This window comes from Colobus angolensis, unplaced genomic scaffold, assembly GCF_000951035.1.
Source record: "Colobus angolensis palliatus isolate OR3802 unplaced genomic scaffold, Cang.pa_1.0 Scaffold104, whole genome shotgun sequence".
Lineage (NCBI taxonomy): Eukaryota > Metazoa > Chordata > Mammalia > Primates > Cercopithecidae > Colobus > Colobus angolensis.
In genome coordinates this window covers 3,809,493-3,828,654 of record NW_012111364.1, presented here as the reverse complement: position 1 = coordinate 3,828,654, position 19,162 = coordinate 3,809,493, and the positions used below count along the sequence as shown (strand labels likewise).

The 19,162-nt window shown below is 41.4% G+C and overlaps 1 protein-coding gene and 1 long non-coding RNA gene across 2 annotated transcripts in view; one reads left to right on the top strand and one right to left on the bottom strand.

The window, feature by feature from the left end:
• Positions 1-19,162, top strand: part of SCIN (scinderin) — a 94,840-nt gene that overhangs the window by 12,002 nt on the left and 63,676 nt on the right. The gene's annotated exons all lie outside the window — the stretch shown is intronic.
• LOC105512450 lies at positions 6,693-13,654 on the bottom strand. The gene is made up of 2 exons (XR_001001856.1): positions 13,595-13,654; positions 6,693-7,054 (listed from the first exon to the last, which is right to left on the bottom strand). It is a non-coding gene; the product is annotated as an uncharacterized LOC105512450 (long non-coding RNA).

Here is a 19,162-nt window from a genome sequence, read left to right as displayed (position 1 = left end):
TTCACACTTTTCAATTAGCAGAAGTACAAATATCAAGCATCATCCTAACAGCGTGGGCAATGGTATATTATATCTGACTTATGTTTTCTTCCTGGAAGATGCTTCTCTAATACCAGGTATATTTATTAACCATTATTGTCACGACGAAGCATTATTGCAAGACCCTTTGCTAGACTCTAAAAGGTAGGATATAAGTTGTGTCTTTAAAACTTTGTTAAGTTTTATAATAGAAATAAAGAGCATTTCCCTCCACTGAAAAACCATGTGCAAAAGCAATGAAAGCAAGAAAGCACAGAACTTACAAGGATCTCCTCTTCCTGCTTTTCATTATCATAATTTTCATCACACCATACGTCTCAACATTCTAATTATCATTCCTAACATTTCTGGGCCAAACGTTATAACAGAGTCATGAGCTGACCTGCATTGCTTCAGTTAGCATGAGGCTTGTATGTGGAATTTGCTCAAGGTTGCAAAGTCAGTAAATGATGAAGCCAGGATTACACTCTCAGCATATCTGATGCCCCACTAAGCTTTTTGTTTTATTGCATCTACTTGGGCAATATTTTGGGATAAAGCAGTAGACAGAAGCCAAAAGAGCTTATTCCATCGGCATAGAGGAGGGACACAAAGGATTCTGAAAATAGAGTTACGAAGTTCTATTTAAGCAATATTAATTTAATAACAGTACAGAGATTAAATGTACTAAGGTTATACATTGTTTGGAAAATGACCCCAAGATACAAACTGCATCAGTTTCTTTAAGTGAGCGTGCATCTGTAGTTTTATTACTACTTATACATAATCCAACTGTCTTGGATCATACCAGCTTGTGTGCAAAGTTGAGATCACAATAATATAAATGCCCAAAGTACAATTCTTAATATTACACGTAGACATCTACACCCTAAATGGCAGTACTTTTGCCCTGAATCTCACAATAAATTTCATGGGAAAGTCCCTTTCAACTTCAATAGCTAATTCATTCTCCTAACAGATTTAAGTCCTGACTCTCAGATCTAGGCAGAATATACATACTATTCCACCCTTTCATTCTCCCCTCCCGCCGCCACCCCCTACACAATAAAGAAATAAATAAATAACTTGTGCAAATAAATGTCTACAGCCACACAGTTTCAAAAGCAGTTGCACCATTCAGTCTCTCAAACTCTATGCACAATAATTTTCTATCTCAACTTTCATCTCCACCATTTATACTCTAAAGCCCTTTATAATATATAAGTGCTTTTGAAAATAAAATGGCATTTTTATTAGAAAAAGGAGACCTCAGTTCTCATTCCAGTTGCTGTACTCTGAGGTTCTCATCTGTAAAAGTAGATATTTGATTAGGTGATTGTGAGGGTCCCTAAACAAGAAGGACGCTTCCCAGTGATAATGTAATTAATTACGGCCATTACTTGTAAGTATTTCTTTTCTTCAAAAAAAAAAAACTTGTTGTGTATAATGTAATTGCTATGTAAGTATAATAATCTATTCAATTATCATGAATAGCTTCCAGTTGAGCTTTCTAACTATCTGATATGATCTTGGGCAACTCACTGTCTCTGAGCCTTAACTTCCTCATTTGTTTTTACATCTTGAGTCTGATTTCTGATGCCACTTTTATCCTTAGCTGACTATGATTCAGTCTCATCTGACGCACAGTCACATCTGGGAAATGGCAGTTATCATCCCAGTTTCAAAAGGGGAAACAAAAGCCTTAGGCCTTAGAAGGTATGTGCAAGTCACTCCACATTCATGCCAGTTGCGTGGTGATCCAGGATGGGGCCTGGTTTTTCTATTCCTACTTTACATTCTTTTCATGGCACTAAGCTAACTTGGTAGTATATTAGGTAGTATGGCCTGGTAATAGAATGTCTTACGATAGTTTCAGAATCTGCTGAATTCAAACCTGATAATGCCTAATCTGCTGAGATTCCACTGAAAGCAGAGTTTCCACTATGCGCCAAGTAGTTGGGTGTGGTGGTAGACAGGTTGTAGTTCTTATGCCGTATACTCTCTTCTCATAGTCAACCTGGTTCATGTAATAGGGACAGAGTCTCTATTATAAGGTTCCAGGGCGTTCGTCTATTTAATAGTAAGTTATTTTATATAGTTAATTATCTTTAATAACTTTCAAGTTCTCTTCTCCCATGCCTTGTAAAAGAGATGGAATGAAAGATATATGTTGCAGAGGTACTGGTGCTTGGTTATCTGTTATATTCTGGAATTTTCCTATACACAAAAGGGATACCCTGGTGAGAATCAAGCATTGGATTCCTACATAATCTACAATAAATACTTCCAAGATCTGTATTTGTGTTATTAACCTTTAGCCAGTTGGTGTGTTGCCAGAAGTTTCTGAATGGTGATAAGATCTTGAACTACCTTGTCAGCTTTATTTTGGGGTGTGTCAGTAAACAAAGAAATACATGTAACTAAACTTTTCTGTACCATAATATTTTAATACTAGTCATTGCGCTAGTTATTTAAAGACAACCTTCTGTGTCCGAGAGCCTAAAAGGATGCCAGTGCAGTTTCTTCAAGTTTGTATTATGACCCAGGTATGAAAAACTTAATTTAATCATCCAGTTATCACCCAGCTAAGGCCACCTGGCCAAAACTAAGTTTATGGATATAACCTAAATCCCATACCTTGATCACATATCGGAGAAATCAGCTTTTTTATCAACTGTCACTATTATTAATATGTTATTCCATATCTCTTAGAAACATTTGTCTTTTTATTGAATTCTAAATTATAGTAAATATTCCCAGACATTACAATATAACCTCCTCAGCCTGAGGCATAAGATAGTATAATTATCAGTTTAGCCAGTTTGAAAGGGAAGAAAATCATCAATATTTTGGAGAATGGTTTAGACCCATTGTCTCATATTTAGCATATTTTTAGAAAATAATATGCAACGTGGCTAGATCTTACCAATTTATGGAGTCATTGGAAAAACGCTTTTGAACAATATATTTTAAGGGTGGTGGATTTATTAGTCATGATTTTCCCACTATTTTTGAAGATATGAAGTATTTTTAGAAATTAGTAAAATTACATCTGAAAATACTGTAAAATACTGCGGGTAACTGCAGAATGTGAATGACAGTGGGTAAAAAAAGCCCATATTCTTAAGATTTGGGGTCTGAGGTTAACTCTTGAAAATGTATGTCACAGTCACCCACTAGTGAAGAATTCGATTTCCCAGGAGTAGGAATTCCTGTGGTGAGTTACTGATCCTGATGTTCCCATGTTCTGTTTCCTTGTTGTTTGGTCAGTGATGCAGCTTTACCCTGTTCTCACTATTTATAATCGATCACGCCCTCTCCCATTGTTCAGTCATGCTGCTTTGAAAAAACGGTCTCCACTTCCTCATTTACCAGTCAGTCTTTAACCCACAGTCCGACTTTCACTCCCACAGTTCCTCGGAAACTGTTCTTGTTATAGGCATCGATGACCCCTGCTAAATCCAGTGAACACCATGACATTATGCACTTGATTCTTGTGTTGCAACCCACACTGTTGACTTTTCCCAGCTTCTCCAGCCTCACTACTCCCCTGGCTTCCTTGTTTTTTTCCCTTTCAGGCCACTCTTATTCTTCTTTGTATGGCCTGCCCATCCCTTCAAGTGCTTTTTTAAAGGATTTTAATTATTGTCTCTTCTTTTATACATTTTTCCTAAGCAAACTCATCCCCACCCAGAGCTTCAGCTACTACCCATGAGTCAATCTAAACTTTCAATCTAACTCAGACCTCTTGTCTGAGCTCCAAGTCAGTATTTCAGATATTTCATGTTACGTGTGTCATAAGAACCTCAAACTCAACACGTCTAGAAAATGGTTTCTTCTCTAACTGTCTTTATCTTATTAATGGAGACACCACTCACTCAGGTTTTCAAAACCAAAATCCAGGAGTGATCCTGACAACTTCTCTTAAGGGCTCCACATTCATTTAATTGCTATCCTAGCTTATTGTACCTTCTAATTATCTCTTGAATCTTTCCTGTTCTCTTCATTGCTGTTGATACTGTCTTAGTACCCCGTGCCTGACACATTCCTTCAAGTCACCAGACTTTTGCTTTTGCAGATTGATTCCTTTACCTAGAATACTCACCTCTTCTTTGGCACCTTTCTCCAGCAGGCATCCAATATTTTCTCATCCTTTGATAGTCACTTCAGATATTGCCTTCTTCATAGTTTGTTTCCTGACCTTTTCTTCTGCTTCTCCTGTCCAGTGTCCCAGTCCTTTAGGGTCAGGTCTAGACTTAAATTCCTGTCATTATGCAGAGACTTGCTTCTCAGCCTTTTTTATATTTTATATTGCTTGTCTGTTTACTTATTAGCCTTCCTCATTCACTGTGTTTCTGAAATATAAAGCCTAGAACTTACAGCCACTCAACAAATGTTTCAACAAATGTATATCTATCCAGCATAAAGTATATGGCTCATGCAGTCACGTGTCTAGAGTGTTTTTTATTCATTTATAGCTCAACTGTACCCTATTCTTAAGCTCCTATTTCCCCAGAAGGTTTAAAACTAATTTCAATTTATTGAAATGAATTTTGAATGGCCAATAAGTAAATGAAAAAATGCTCAACATCACTAATTATCAGGAAAATGGAAAGCAAAACCACTATGAGATATCATCTCATCCCAGGTAGAATGGCTGTCATCAAAGACACACACAGAAAAAACAAATGCTCATGAGGATGCAGAGAAAAGGGAAGTCTTATACACTGTTTGTGGTAATATAAATTACTACAGCCATTATGAAAAATATTATGGAAGTTTCTCAAAAAAATAAAAATAGAACTACCATATGATCCAGCAATCCCACTACTGTCTATTTATCTAAAGGAAGGGACATTAGTATATCAAAGGGATACGCATGCCCCTATGCTTATTGCATCACTATTCACAATAGCAAACATATGGAATCAACATAAATATCCATAAATGGATGAAGAGATAAGGAAAATGTGGTACACACAATGCAACAATAATCAGCTGTAAAATAAAGAATGAAATCCTTCCATTTGCACCAACATGGATGAACCTGTAGGATATTATGTTAAGCAAAGTAAGTCAGGCACAGAAAGATAAATATGTCATGTTCTCACTCAAATGCAGGGACTTAAAAATAAGCTCATAGGTCTAGAGAGTAGAATTGTGGTTATGAGAGACTGGGAAGGGTAGGGGGACGGGAGGATAGGGAGAGGTTAATTAACAGATACAAAATTGTAGCAAGATAGGAGGAATGAGTTCTGTTCTACTGTTCTATAGTGCTATGTGGTGAATACAGTTAACAATCATTTATTGTATATTTTTTCAAAGCTAGAAAAGGATTTTGAGTGTTCCCAATACAAATAAGTGATAAATGTTTGAGGTGATCGATATACTAATTACTCTGATTTGATCATTACACACTTTATACTTGTATCAAAATATCACTCCGTAACCAACAAATATGTACAATTTTTACATGTCAGCTAAAAATAAAAGGGAATAAAGGTGAATTTTGTTAGCCATTAAAGCAGTTTGAACTTATCCTACCCATCCTCTTTTCCATCCCTCAGGAGTAGGGGACATATATGTAATATTATGGCCTGGGAGTCAGGAGTGAGGATGAGGATGAAAGTGTGAGTCTGGTTTGTAGTCATCAGTCCACACTAATCTATAACCTTCATTGAGCTGTAGTCAATACCCTTCACTGAGCTGTAGTCATTCCATTAATTCCGTTAATTCTTGAGCTTTGGGCTTTGGCCTCTGTTCCCAAGACATTTGCTAGGGAATATCCATAGGCTCATTTTAGTCTTCTGATGTCATGGCCACATATCACTACAACACCCTTTCTGGTTCTGTCAGCCACTACTGCACTCTCCTCAGGAACTTTGCTTTGTTTTTCTCAGACTACCCTGGAGTTGTGGGACACTGTATCCTCATTGTACCAGTGCCCCTTGGCCCAATGGCTTGGATCCCACCCTAAGTCATTTCTGCTCTAATGCTTAGGCTTGTGGATGGCTGTAGGACAAATCAATTGGAAAGGAAATGTGCTGGGCTCTTCTCAAAGATTCATTGCTTTGGGTTAGATGTCCTACTTTTTTCAGTCTTCTTTTTTACTTTTTGAACCAGACAAAGTAGTCTTACACCACCTCATATTCTTGCCTACTCTATGGTTCCTGCAAAATACACTCTAGCCCCTAAGACCAACACTGTGCTGCTTAAGATGCAAGATCAGCTTTCTAAACAGCATCCTCACTTACTCCTGGCCAAAAAACTGTAGCAAAATCAAGTTTCTTTTAAATTAAAACTATGTTGGCTTTCAGACTTTTGTCTCTGCTATTACTTAGAAATGCTTATTTTAAAACTAAAGACTGAACCACATCTTCTCTGTTCTAGATAAATTTGTCCTTACCCCCAAAGCAATGCATACCACTAGATTTATAAGAGGAAAGCCTCGAGGCAACAAGAATGGATAATGGGAAAGATACACCAAATCTTAAATCTCTAAAATGTACCCTGAAATAAAAGTAGGGATGATTGGCATTTGTTCTGTGCCTAGTATGTGCTGAGTGAATAGAATTGTAAGGGTAAACAGCAGATACGCTTTGACCTTCAGGTACTGTCAAATGCTGGGAGGCATAGACACATACTACAAGTAAGAGGATGACAAGGTAAAATGTGAGACATGCTGGAGGAAAGGTGTAAACACATTATAATTGGAGAATGGATGAGGGCACTGTAAAGTTAGCTGAGAGAAAGGACAAGAGAGAGAGAGACCCGTCAAGCGAGTAAATTTATTAACCTGCCAGGCTGCTTCACCACAGTCAGAGGAGGCAGCCTGAGCTTACAAAGTGAAGGTTTTATATGGGGGAGAGAGACCCTGGGGTTGTTTGTCGGTTAACCTTACCACATATCATCTCATGACCAGCTTACAATATAGGAATTTACAAGAGGATGTAACTTAGGTTTCTCCATGTTTCTCGTGACCTCCCCCATGCTGCCCATAGGGCTGTAAGCAAGTCTGGTGACCTTGCTGTAGTGCCTGGATAGGGGTCCAGGAATGCAGCTGCAGAGTATTCAGTGTTAGGGTCAACTGCATTGGGTTGGGGCGGGGGAGGTCTGGGGCAGCTTGTCCCTAACATTCCAGCCTTTTAATAGGTAATAGAAGAGGGGTGCCATTGTCATCTGGCTGCTTCTTGCTGGATAGGGGCGATGGTTGTGGGGAGAGGCTGGATAATAGGGACTGCCGTTCCTGGAGCTGTTGGTATTTTTGGAGTAGCATCATATCTTGTACTGTTCCATTGGTGAAGGTTCTAACATGGTCTTGTAAAAACTGGATAAGGAGATGTAAGAGACATGGGCCAAGTGCTAAATGGAGGAAGAGGGTAATGGCAGGCCTAGGAAGGCCAGTAGCCAGGGTGCTCAGGAGTTACGAAATCACTGGGGCTAGGAATCTGAAAGGTGCTGCCTGATTTCAGAAGATTATTTTTTTCTTTTTTTTTTTAGACAGAGTCTTGCTCTGTCGCCCAGGCTAGAGTGCAGTGGCACGATCTCTGCTCACTGCAAGCTCCACCTCCTGGGTTCATGCTACATGCCATTCTCCTGCCTCAGCCTCCTGAATAGCTGGGACTACAGGCGTCCACCACCACACCTAGCTAATTTTTAGTATTTTTAGTAGAGAGTTTCACCATGGGGTTTCACTGTGTTAGCCAAGATGGTCTCGATCTCCTGACTTCGTGATCCGCCCACCTCGGCCTCCCAAAGATCTGGGATTACAGGAGTGAGCCACTGTGCCTGGCCAGAAGCTTTTTCACTTATTCGTCGAGCAGCATCTTGTACTAGTCCTGACTGGTTAGTATAGAAACAGCACTCTTCTCCTAAAAAGATGCACAGTCTGCCTTTCTTGGCAGTGAGGAGATCTAAACCTTGACGGTTTTGAAGTGTCACTGCTGCTTAAAGAGTCTAATTGGAATTGGAGAGCAAGTCTATTTGGGATTGGAGACTCCATCGTGGGGTTTTGGGAAGGACTGGTCGGCTTGTTAGTGGAGGAGATGGCAGATGAGGGAGAGTGTTGGGAGGTATTCTCCTAGCTGAGAGTTAGAAGGGGGCCTGTTTTGTAAGAGGAAAGGGAGTCTGTACATTAACTCAAATGGACTGAGGAAGCAGGATGCTTTCGGACTGGCTCTAATGCTGGCTAGTGCTATGAGCAAAAGGGAGGTCCATGGTTTTTGGACTTCAAGAGTGAGTTTGGTTAACTGAGCCTTAAGGATCCCATTTGCCCTTTTGACTTTTCCGGATGACTGGGGCCAGTATGGGATATGGAGACACCACTGGACGCCAAGGGACTGAGAAAACTGTTGAGTGATTTGGGAGATGAAGCTAGGGGACACTGTCTGATTGTATGGAGCGAGGGAGACCAAATCTAAGGATGATTTCTATTACAAGAATTTGGGAGACTTCTGTGACCTTTTCTGAAGAGGTAGGAAATGCTGCTACCCACCAAGAGAAGGTGTCTATAAGAATAAGACTAAATTTTGTCCTCTTGACGGGATGCATGTGGGTGAAGTCTATTTGCCAGTCCTCCCCTGGGAGTGTTCCTCTGAGCTGATGTGTAGGGATGGAGGGAGAGTGGAGGGCCTTGGGAGGAAGTAATAGAGCATATACAACAGTTTGAGGTTGTGTTTCTTAGTGAGGTGAATAGATGGGGGGAGGAGAAACAGGGCAAACGAGTAGGTATGGGGGCGCACACTGATATATGGAAGGATTGGTGAGGAGATGTCAGAATTTCTTTGGTTTGCTCTTGGGGGAGGACGAGCTTTTGATTTTTGACTATCCAGTCCCCTTGAAAGGAGGCTTCTTGCTGTAGTAGCAAAGCTTTTTTGGTGGGAGAGTTGTTGGGTTGGGTTGGGTTGCTGGGGTAACGAGGAGGAGAGGGGCAAAGGCAGAAGAAAGGGAAGCTTCTTTAGGTACCTCGTCATTCTTTCTGGTCCCTCTTGAGATTTCATCTGATCCTGTTTGATGTCCTCGACAGTGTATAACTCCTGCTTTAGCTGGGGGGTGTGCGGCCTGAAGGAGTTGGTAAATAAGGGGGCCATTAATGATGGGGGTTCCTTTGGCAGTAAGGAATCCTCTCTCTTGCCAGATAACAGCGTGGGAACGAGGAATGTGATAGGTATATTTGGAATCTGTATAAATGTTGACTCGTTTGCCCCTGCAAAGGGTTAGGACCCTGGTGAGAGCTATGAGTTCTGCTTTTTGGGAGGAGGATCCTGAGGGTAGGGGCTTGGCTCCAATTACTTGGTCAAGGGAAGCAACTGCATATCCAGCAATTTGGGGGGAGCCAGTGGGCCCGGAAGAGGAGCCATCTATGAATAGTTAGTCATCGGGGTTAGTGAGAGACTCGGAGGAAATGTTTGGGAAATGTGGCTGTACGTGGTCCAGGATATCGGTGCAAGAATGAGTAGGAGGGGAAAAGGATACGGAGAGTAACGATTCTGGGTTGAGGGGAGCACTTCTGGCAAGACTGAATTTGAGATTTTTAATAAAGAGGTCATGGAGTAATTGAATCCTGGAAAGAGGAAGGGAGCTTAATGCTCGGGAGGAGAGGAGATCTTGTAGATTATGAGAACTGTGGATGGTGGTATTCTGGCTGAAAGTTAGTTTCCTGCTTTCTAGAGCTAAGCTGGCCACCGCTTCTAGTGCTTTAAGGCAGGTTGGTCACCCTTTGACTGTGTTATCTAGTTGTTTAGAGAGGTAAGCTACAGGGACAAAGGAAGGAGGATTTCCTTTCTGTTGTCCTAAGACACCGAGGGCTATTCCTCAGCTTTCAGCAGTTATGGAGAGTGAAAGGTTGGGAGATATCAGGTAAGAACGGAGATGACGCAGTGACAAGAGCAGTTTGGAGTTTGTGGAAGCTGGGGAGTATGTTATGTGAGAGGTTTAGGGGTTCATTGAGAGAGCCTTTGGCTGCTTCACAGAGGGGATGAGCTCAGAGGGCAAAATTGGAAATCCATATTCTAAAGAAGCCTGCTAGCCCTAGGAAGGAAGGGATTTCACTTTTGTAGGAGGATGGGGGTAGATTTTCCTTTAATGCTGCCCCGGCTGGAGTCATAGCCTGGGCCCCAGGGGAAAGTTGAATTCCTAAGTAGGTCACCATGGAGGTGGAGACTTGGGCCTTGGAGGGGGAGATCCTATACCCTTTGATAGCAAGAAAGTTTAAGACAGCAGTGGCTGTGTGAGTTTGAGAGTCTTTTAGAGAGGGGGTGCAAAGAAGAAAGTCATCCATGTATTGAAGAAGACGACTGGGAGACAGGTTTAAGGAAGTGAGTTCTCTGGCTAAAGCTTGTCCGAAGAAGTGAGGGCTATCCCTGAAGCCCTGAGGGAGGACAGTCCATGTGAGTTGTAGTGACTGGAGGGTGTCAGGGTCAGTCCAGGTGAAAGCAAATAGGTTTTGGGAATCAGGGTGTAGGGAAATGGTAAAGAAGGCATCCTTCAGGTCAGTTTTGGTGTAGTGGGTGGTGTTGGTGGGGATGAGAGAGAGAAGTGTATAGGAGTGAGGGACTATGGGATGAATAGGGAGGACAGCCTGAATGATGGCTCAGAGGTCATGAACAAGTTGGTGTGAGCCATCAGACTTTTTAACAGGGAGGAAGGTGTGTTATATGGAGAATGTGTTGGTCTAAGAAGACTACATGAGCAGAGCTTGTTTATGATGGACTGTAGGCCCTTTTGGTGGGTTAGAGAGATGGGGTATTGAGGAACGTTGGGAAATTTGGAGAGGTCTTTTAACTGGAATTTGATGGGGTCATGGTGAGCTGCTATGGAAGGGTTAATGAGAGAAGCAGGAAGTGGGTAGTGGGGAGAGGGGTCAGGGGCCAGACTAGCGGAGAGGAGCAGGAGGGGCCTCTGGTTGAGGGGGGCAAGAAAAACTTTGGCTGAAAGGTCTCAGTCTAGAATGGGGGTGGGGCAATGAGGCATGACAAGGAAAGAGTGTGAGAAAACAGCATCAAACAGGAAACAAGTAAGAGGTGTGGTGGCAAGAGGGGTGGCGAGATGAGTCCGTCAACAGCCACAACTGAGACTTGAGAGGGATGAGTGGGTCCTGAGAACTCAGGCAAAGCTGAGTAGGTGGTCCCACTATCAATGAAAAAAGAGATCGGCTTACCTGCTACTAGTAGAGTTACCCTGGGCTCCGATGCAGTGATGGCAGTGGGAGCTGGGGGCCAGGGGCCAGGGACCCTGGGCCTTGTCGGTCTTCAGCGGCTAGGCCAAGGAGCTGTGGGAGTGCAAGCAATTCTTCACTTTTTGTCTTGTTGAAGGATTGGTGGCTCTGAGGAGCAGGCTTGTCTATCCATCTATTGAGAGGACAGTCAGACTTCCAGTGGCCCGTCTGCTGGCAGACTGGGCAAGGGCTCTTCAGCACTCATTGGTTGGGACATCCCCGTGTCCAGTGGCCTTCTTTGCCGCACTTAAAACAAGGCCCAGGAGGGTTGCTGCTATCGGGTTTTTTGTGCCCTTGGGTACTATGGCTAGGCTGACGGATAGCCACTGCTAGAAGCTGGTATTTAGCACGATCTCTTTGGGCTTTATCTAATTTATTTTGCTCATCCCTGTTATTAAAGACTTTGAAAGCCAGGTTAAGGAGGTCTTGTTGTGGGGTTTGAGGGCCATCTTCAGCCTTTTTAAGTTTGTGGCAGATGTCGGAGGCAGATTGGAAAGTAAAATGAGCTTTAGGAACAATTTTTCCTTCTCAGGAGGCGGGTTCGATGTGGGTATATTTTTGGAGAGCCTCTGTAAGGTGGGAAAGGGATTGGGCAGGATTTTCATCTGCCTTTTGGGAAATTACTTTAAGTTTTTCAAAATTTACAGCCTATGGGCAGCTTTTTTAAGGCCTGCAATGAGGCAAGTAATCATATGGCTACAGTAAGCTCGGCCAGGGTCTGTGGGTTGGTATTCCCAGGAAGGCTCTTCCCGGGGAACAGCAGCAGCTCCTACGGGCTTAGTAGGATCCTGCCGGTGAAGATCATCGGCATATGCCTGTGCTGCGAGCCACACTCTTTCCTTCTCTTCTGGAAGGCGGGTAGAAGAAAGGATAAAGTAGAGAGCATGCCAAGTGAGTTCATAAGATTGAGTAAGATATTTAAATTCTTTGATATAAGTATCGGGATCGGAGGAGAAGGACCCGAGACGTTCTTCAATCTGTATGAGATCCTAGAAGGAGAAAGGGACGTAGACATGAACGATTCCCTCGGCTCCTGCTACTTCCCGGAGAGGAAGCAAAGGGGCTGGCTGCTGAGCACGTTGGGCTAGAGAGCGGGTGAGGGGCGGAGGCAGAGAGGACTCAGAGTCAGAAGCGGGCTGGTTGGAGAGAGCAGGGGAGAGGGGTAGAGCCGGAGCAGGGACATGCAGTGGAGGATCATGATGCTGTCGGGGAGGGAGAAAATCCATGGGGTTAAAGGAAGAAGAGTCATCAGCTGGGGCTGTGGGTGGGATGGCAGGAGATGAGTCAGGATTTGAGCTGGCGAGTAGGATTTGGAAAGTAGAGCAGGACTGACAGAGAGAAGGGTGGTTACGGAGAATGAAGAAAGCCTGAACGTAAGGAATCTCAGACCATTTCTCATTGCGACGGCAAAAGTTGTCTAAGTCTTTAAGTATATTGAAATCGAAAGTGCCGTTTTCGGGCCATTGGGAGCCATTGTCCAATTGGTGTTGAGGCCATGCGGTATTGCAGTAAAAGATTAGCCTCTTAGAACGGATCTCAGAACGGAGGCCGAGAGCCTTGCGATTGCAGAGGAGACACCCAAGGGGGGTGGTCTTGGGAGGGGTAGACAGAGAGACTCCCATAGTGAATGGAGGAGGTGGGGGTAGAGGAAGAAGAGACCACTGACAGGGACGAGAGAGGGCAGCCCCTGTCTCGTGGGCCTTGTCCGGAATAGAGGAGGTAGCCACCGAGTCAGGCGTCCCTGAAACGGAGGAACCAGAGGCCTGGAGGCCAGAGGATGCCCTTGGCCCAGTGCTGGGTCTTTCGGGAGTGAAGAGGTGGTCAAGGGTTCCGGGTAATAGGCAAAAGTCTCTCTTACTCACCCCAAGCAGAGGATCTGATGGTGGATGAAGTCACCAACAATGGGGGAGTCTGAGAGATCCTTTGGGTCTTCAGCGGGTTCAGAAAGGGGAGGTTGGATGGGTAAGGGATGATAGGAGAGAGAGAGGGCGAGAGAGAGAAGGAGTCCTCTAAGGACGCCCGGCCAGAGCCTATCCCCTCCCTGGGTTTTGGCACCAAAACATAAGATTAGCCAAGAGAAAGGATGAGAGAGAGACCCAGGGTCAGGCGAGTAAGCTTATTATCCTGCGGAGCTGCTCCACCAGTCAGAGGAAGCAGCACTGAGCTTACAGAATGAGGGATTTATATGGGGGGAGAGAGACCCTGGGGTTGTTTGTCAGTTAACATTACCACATATCTCGTGACCAGGTTACAATATAGGAATGTACAAGAGGATGTAACTTAGGTTTCTGCATGTTTCTCATGACCTCCCCCATGCCTCCTGGAGGGATGTAAGCAAGTCTGGTGATCTTGCTATAGCACCTAGATAAGGGTCCAGGAATGCAGCTGCAGAGTATTCCCGGTAAGGGTCAGCTGCATTGGGGTGGAGGTGGGGGTCTGGGGCAGCTTGTCCCTAACATTCCAGGCTTTTAATAGGTAATAGAAGAGAGGCACCACTGTCATCTGGCTGCTTCTTGCTGGATAGGGGTGATGGTTGAGGGAAGAGGAGCAGGCACTAGGAAAGACAACTCTTAAGATATTACAATTTGTGCTTTAATACTCAGCCATGGTTTCACATTAGATTCATTTGGAAAAGTTTTTTTAAATGCTGGTAACTGTGACTTGACTCCTGAAGATTCTGATTTTAAAGTTTTGGAATTTGGTGTTGGGACTTCTTAAGACTCCTTCCCTCCAGGATACCATAATATAATGTACATTGAATGTTGAAAATCACTTCAAGAAAACGTCTAAAGGTGCTGGACAATTCAGGGTCATATTGTTACCAGTGGAAGGTATCCGAATTACCAGTGACAAACCCATATAGGTCTGCAGCAACCTCAATTCTTACCTCCTCAGAAGAAAGAATTTGACTGAGGGACATAAGGCAAAGAAAGAGACCAAGACAAGTTTCAGAGCAGGAGTGGAAGTTTATTTTTAAAGGCCTTAGAACAGGAAGGAAAGGAAAGGAATGTATGCTTGGAAAAGACCCAAGCAGGCACCAAGGTCAAGTGAGGTGTTTACTTTGATCCTAGGACTTTATAGATTCCTTTCCCATGATTCTTCCCTTAGGGTGGGCTGCCTGCATGTGCAGTGCCTTCCTTACCCTTGGGAGGTGGGCACATGCAGTGTGTCTAGGAAGTCGTACACATACCCACCTGAGGCTTTTTTCCTTTTTCCAGTGGTGTGTCCCCAGAAGGTCATACTCCACCATGTTGTCTCTTCATGCACATCCCCAAGAAGTTGCTTCTTCCTGACGTCTGTGTTCAATTAAGTGCAATAGGAGTGGACCATCAGGAAATGGCCTCCCTGACGTCTGTGTTCACTTTAGTGCAACAGGTGTGGACCATCAGGAAATGCTCTCTTTCTGGTGCCAGCTGCCAATTTATCACTTTTAGAGAGGCAATGTGATCATTGCTGAACCATCAACTGACATTCCTAGTGGTTCGGGGAGGGTCCTCTCCTGTTCCACTCATGCCTGCATAACTATCTGTAACAATACGCATGAAGAAGCAGTAATTCTTGATGATGATTGAGCAGTTGAGTCACCAACTTAGGTGGCTGGCAGAAATGCTTTTTGTTAAAGTATGACTATAAGCTTTTTTTTTTTTTTTTTGGTTTAGCAAACATTTTGACTAGTAAGAGAATATAATTTCACCTGTGCTCACTGGTACTACGCAAAGATCCCTCCCAAAACTGTTCATCTGGTTCTGGTGAGTGGCATCACTACCAGCAATCAAGCTAGAATTGTCCAAGTCATTTTCCTTTTCCCTGTCCCTCTACTGCACAGCCAAATGGCATTATTGATCAATCCTATAGGCTTAGACGTTCTAAATATTTATTTCTCTTCCCTCTGTCACCACTGATCTGCCCTAATTCAAATGTAGTTGCTCCCTTTCTAGTCACCAAGCCTTCAGTGGTCCTGCACCCCACTCCTTTCATCTTCCATCCTTCGTTCAGAGGTAGTTTGAAAAACACACACAGTATCTTTCAATACATATGTCACTGAAAGATATTAAGTTGGGTTGGCTTTGAGGAGACAGCAAAATAGACATAAAGAAACATTTGTTTATTCAAACAAGATAAGTCATATTTTAAACTTTTAAAATAAAAAAAAGGTTCCTGGAGTTATCTCACAAATCATCATTTTTAAACTGTACTTAGAGAACCTCTGGGCTAAAGATACATCTTAATGAATTTCTATATTTGGGTAACTAGATCTAAGGGAAAGCTAAACACAGGAAAGACTAAGCCAATAGATGCCAGGAAGAGGAGGTCTGGCCTCATGTTCTCCTTTAATGAAATTTGAGATGTATTTAGAATAATAACTTTGAAAAGGACAAAAGAGTAGCAAGCCTATGCTGAATTCTTTGCTTATGTTGAGTCAACATCACATAGGCTGTTTTTGGTGCTCCTTTAAACACAGCCTCTGAAATCTTGCTTTTCTTCAAGGGCACCATTGAGCACTGTTTTATTTTTGCCCTTATTTTCTGTCCACAGATGATGTCTGGCTGCACTTATTAACTCACCACATAGTTTAAAGAAATTTTAGAAACCTCTGGTTTTCGAGACCAATAATTGGACTCCCCTCCCCAAGTGTGGTTGTTTCTATAAATATCACTTGCTTGCTCTTATTTCTTGTAACTAGTGGACCAGACTAACTGCCAGTAACAGATTGTACATATAGTCTTATTCCTTCCTTTTCCAATTGTGCAGAATAATTTTGTTTTTCTTTAATAGTTTGTATATTAAGAGTTAATTATAGTTTCACAAACTTCTGCTAGAGGATGTTCATATGCAACATGTCCATCAGCTTTCTGCTAGAATTTAAGTGGATTTCATTCCAAATTATTTATAAATGGATAATTTCATATTTACAGGGCTTTTTTTTTTAACATTACTTCCCTAAAGAAATATGGTATTTAGTGTTGAGTTGTTAAATGCCTTGGGATCTTAAATGGTGAAATAGTTGCCCCTGAAACTGTTTGCTTTACAATTTTCAGTGTCTAGCATACTTAAATCAAGTCAATGAATGGTTTTTAAACTAAATTCTGTTAAAGTATTAGACATAAAATAATTTAGATTATAGTGAAAACTTTTTGTTGTAGTAATAGGTATTTACCTATCATATTTATTCAGACATTTTTAAGTTTATGAAGGAATTTATTTTTTAAGCCTACTCCCTGGAGGAAACAGAATAAGCTGAATTATAGTAGAGAGTTTTTTTCAAGCATGGTGCCAACTGAATACAAAGTTTCCTTGTGCCAGAGTGGTGAAGTAGTCATAACTAACTACCTCTGAATAGAGTAAGTGTTGGGCAGTGTGATTTATTAATAAAGCTACACACACTTCTTTCAGCACAGTAGAGCTCTGTTAAAATGAGATGTCCTAAATACATTATCCACACGTGGTAGAATATAAATTTTCAAATTTGATGAAATACTAAAATTGTGTTTTTAAAGCAAGTTTTAATGTGCTGCTGCCACCACTGAATGAACATTTAATTAGATTAAATAAAAACGGTGTTATCAGCCTGGCACAGTGGCTCACGCTTGTAATCCCAGCACTTTGGGAGGCCAAGGCAGGTGGATCACTTGAGCCCAGGACATCGAGACCAGTCTGGGCAACATGGCAAAACCCCATCTCTACAAAAAAAAAGAAAAAAAAAAGTTTGCAGCTGCAGTCCCAACTACTCAGAAGGCTGAGGCAGGAGGATTGCTTGAACCTGGAGGCAGAAGCTGCAGTGAGCCGAGACTGCACCACTGCACTCCAGCTTAGGTGACAGAGCCAGACTCTGTCTCAAAAAAAAAGAAAGAGAGAGAGAGAGAAAGAAAAGAAAACAGTGTTTTAATTAATAATGACTTGTTAGGCAATCTGACTTTTAGCCATTTACAATTGAAGTTATTATTTTATTAAATTTTTTATCTCAACCATTGAAAATAAGTCTACTAAATAGGAAAATATGTCACTTGTATGTAAATGGTGGCATAAAATAAGGTGAAAATATAAAAGAGAACTCAAGTCATTCATTTTCATGCTGAATAAGAAGTTTTCTGTAACCACTTTGCTTAGTAATTTAGTCACCTTTGAGGTAAAAAGAAAACTTCACTTTTAAAGTTTTACTATTTTTGTGAGTATTTCCTAGATATGCTTTTACTATTTTAAAGTAAAGTAACTTAGAGAAACTGTGGTCTCTAAGCAATGGTGAGAAATATTTCTATAGCTAAATTTACCTCTGAATTGGTATGCACATAAAACCCTCAACTCATGGTAACATCACAGAAAATATTCTGGGATCCATAAAATATTGTAGAATCCTGTGTTAAATGTTAAATAATAATTATGTTTGTAAAATTGTCAAGTTCACATTCACTTTAAAACACATTTTACCAGCTCCCATAATGTTTTACAGATGCTAATAAAATTTACTATGATTTTATATAATCTCAATGAAGTAGATGAGAGGTCATTTACACAACTAAGGTAACAAAAACATAAACATCTGTTAAATGACTATACAAATACAAAGTAAGTCAGTTGTGAAACCTTGCTAATAAATCTGAAAAATTCTAAATTCTGATCTACTTCTTATCTTTCACTTTAATGTAAAATATAATTATTAGAAGTCTGTATTCTCAGACTTGCAGGGAAAATAATTGCTTGCAAAATATCATGGAATAAGATAGGAAGACGAATCTGAGCAAAACACTAGTTTATATTACATGGTGTGTGTTTGTGTGCATTATGTGCGTGTGTGTGTATATATATATATATATATATATATATATATATACATCACATTTTCTTTATCCACTCATTGATTGATGGACATTTGAGCTGGTCCCATATTCTTGCAATTGTAAATTGTACTGCTATAAACATGTGTGTGCAAGTATCTTTTTTATATAATAACTTCTTTTATTCTGTGTAGATACCTATTAGTGGAATTGCTGGATCAAACAGTAGATCTACTTTTAGTTTGTTAAGGAATCTCCACACTGTTTTCCATAGTGGTCGTTACTAGTTTACATTCCCACCAACAGTATAAAAGTGTTCCCTTTTCACCACACCCACACCAACGTCTATTATTTTTTTATTTTTTCATTATGACCATTCTTGCAGGAGTGAGGTGGTATTGTGTTGTGGTTTTGATTTGCATTTCTCTGATAATTAGTGAAGTTGAGCATTTTTTCATGTTTGTTGGCCATTTGTATATCTTCTTTTAAGAACTGTCTGTTCATGTCCTTAGCCCACTTTTTGATGGGATTGTTTCTTGCTGATGTATTTGAGTTCTTTGTAGTTCTTGATATTAGTCCTTTGTCAAATACATAGTTTGCTACTATTTTCTCCCATTCTGTGGGTTGTCTGTTAACTCTTGATTCTTTCTTTTGCTGTGAAGAAGCTTTTTAGTGTAATTAAGTACCATCTATTTACCTTTGTTTTTGTTGCATTTGCTTTGGGTTCTTGGTCATGAAGTCTTCGCCTAAGCCAATGTCTACAAAGGTTTTTCCAATGTTATTTTCTAGAATCTTTATGGTTTCAGGTCTTAGATTTAAGTCTACTCATCCATAAAGAGGCATGAAATAATGGCATTCACAGCACCCTGGATATAATTGAAGACTATTATTCTAAGTGAAGTAACTCAGGAATGGAAAAACAAACATCATATGTTCTCACTCATACATGGGAGCTAAGATATAAGGATGCAAAGGCGTAAGAATAATACATTGGACATTGGGGACTCAGGAGAAAGGGTGAGGGATGGTAAGGGATAAAAGACTGCACATTGGGTATACTGTACACTGCTCAGGTGATGGGAGCACCAAAATCTCAGAAATCACCACTAAAGAACTTATTCATCTAAATAAATATCACCTGTTCCCAAAAAATCTA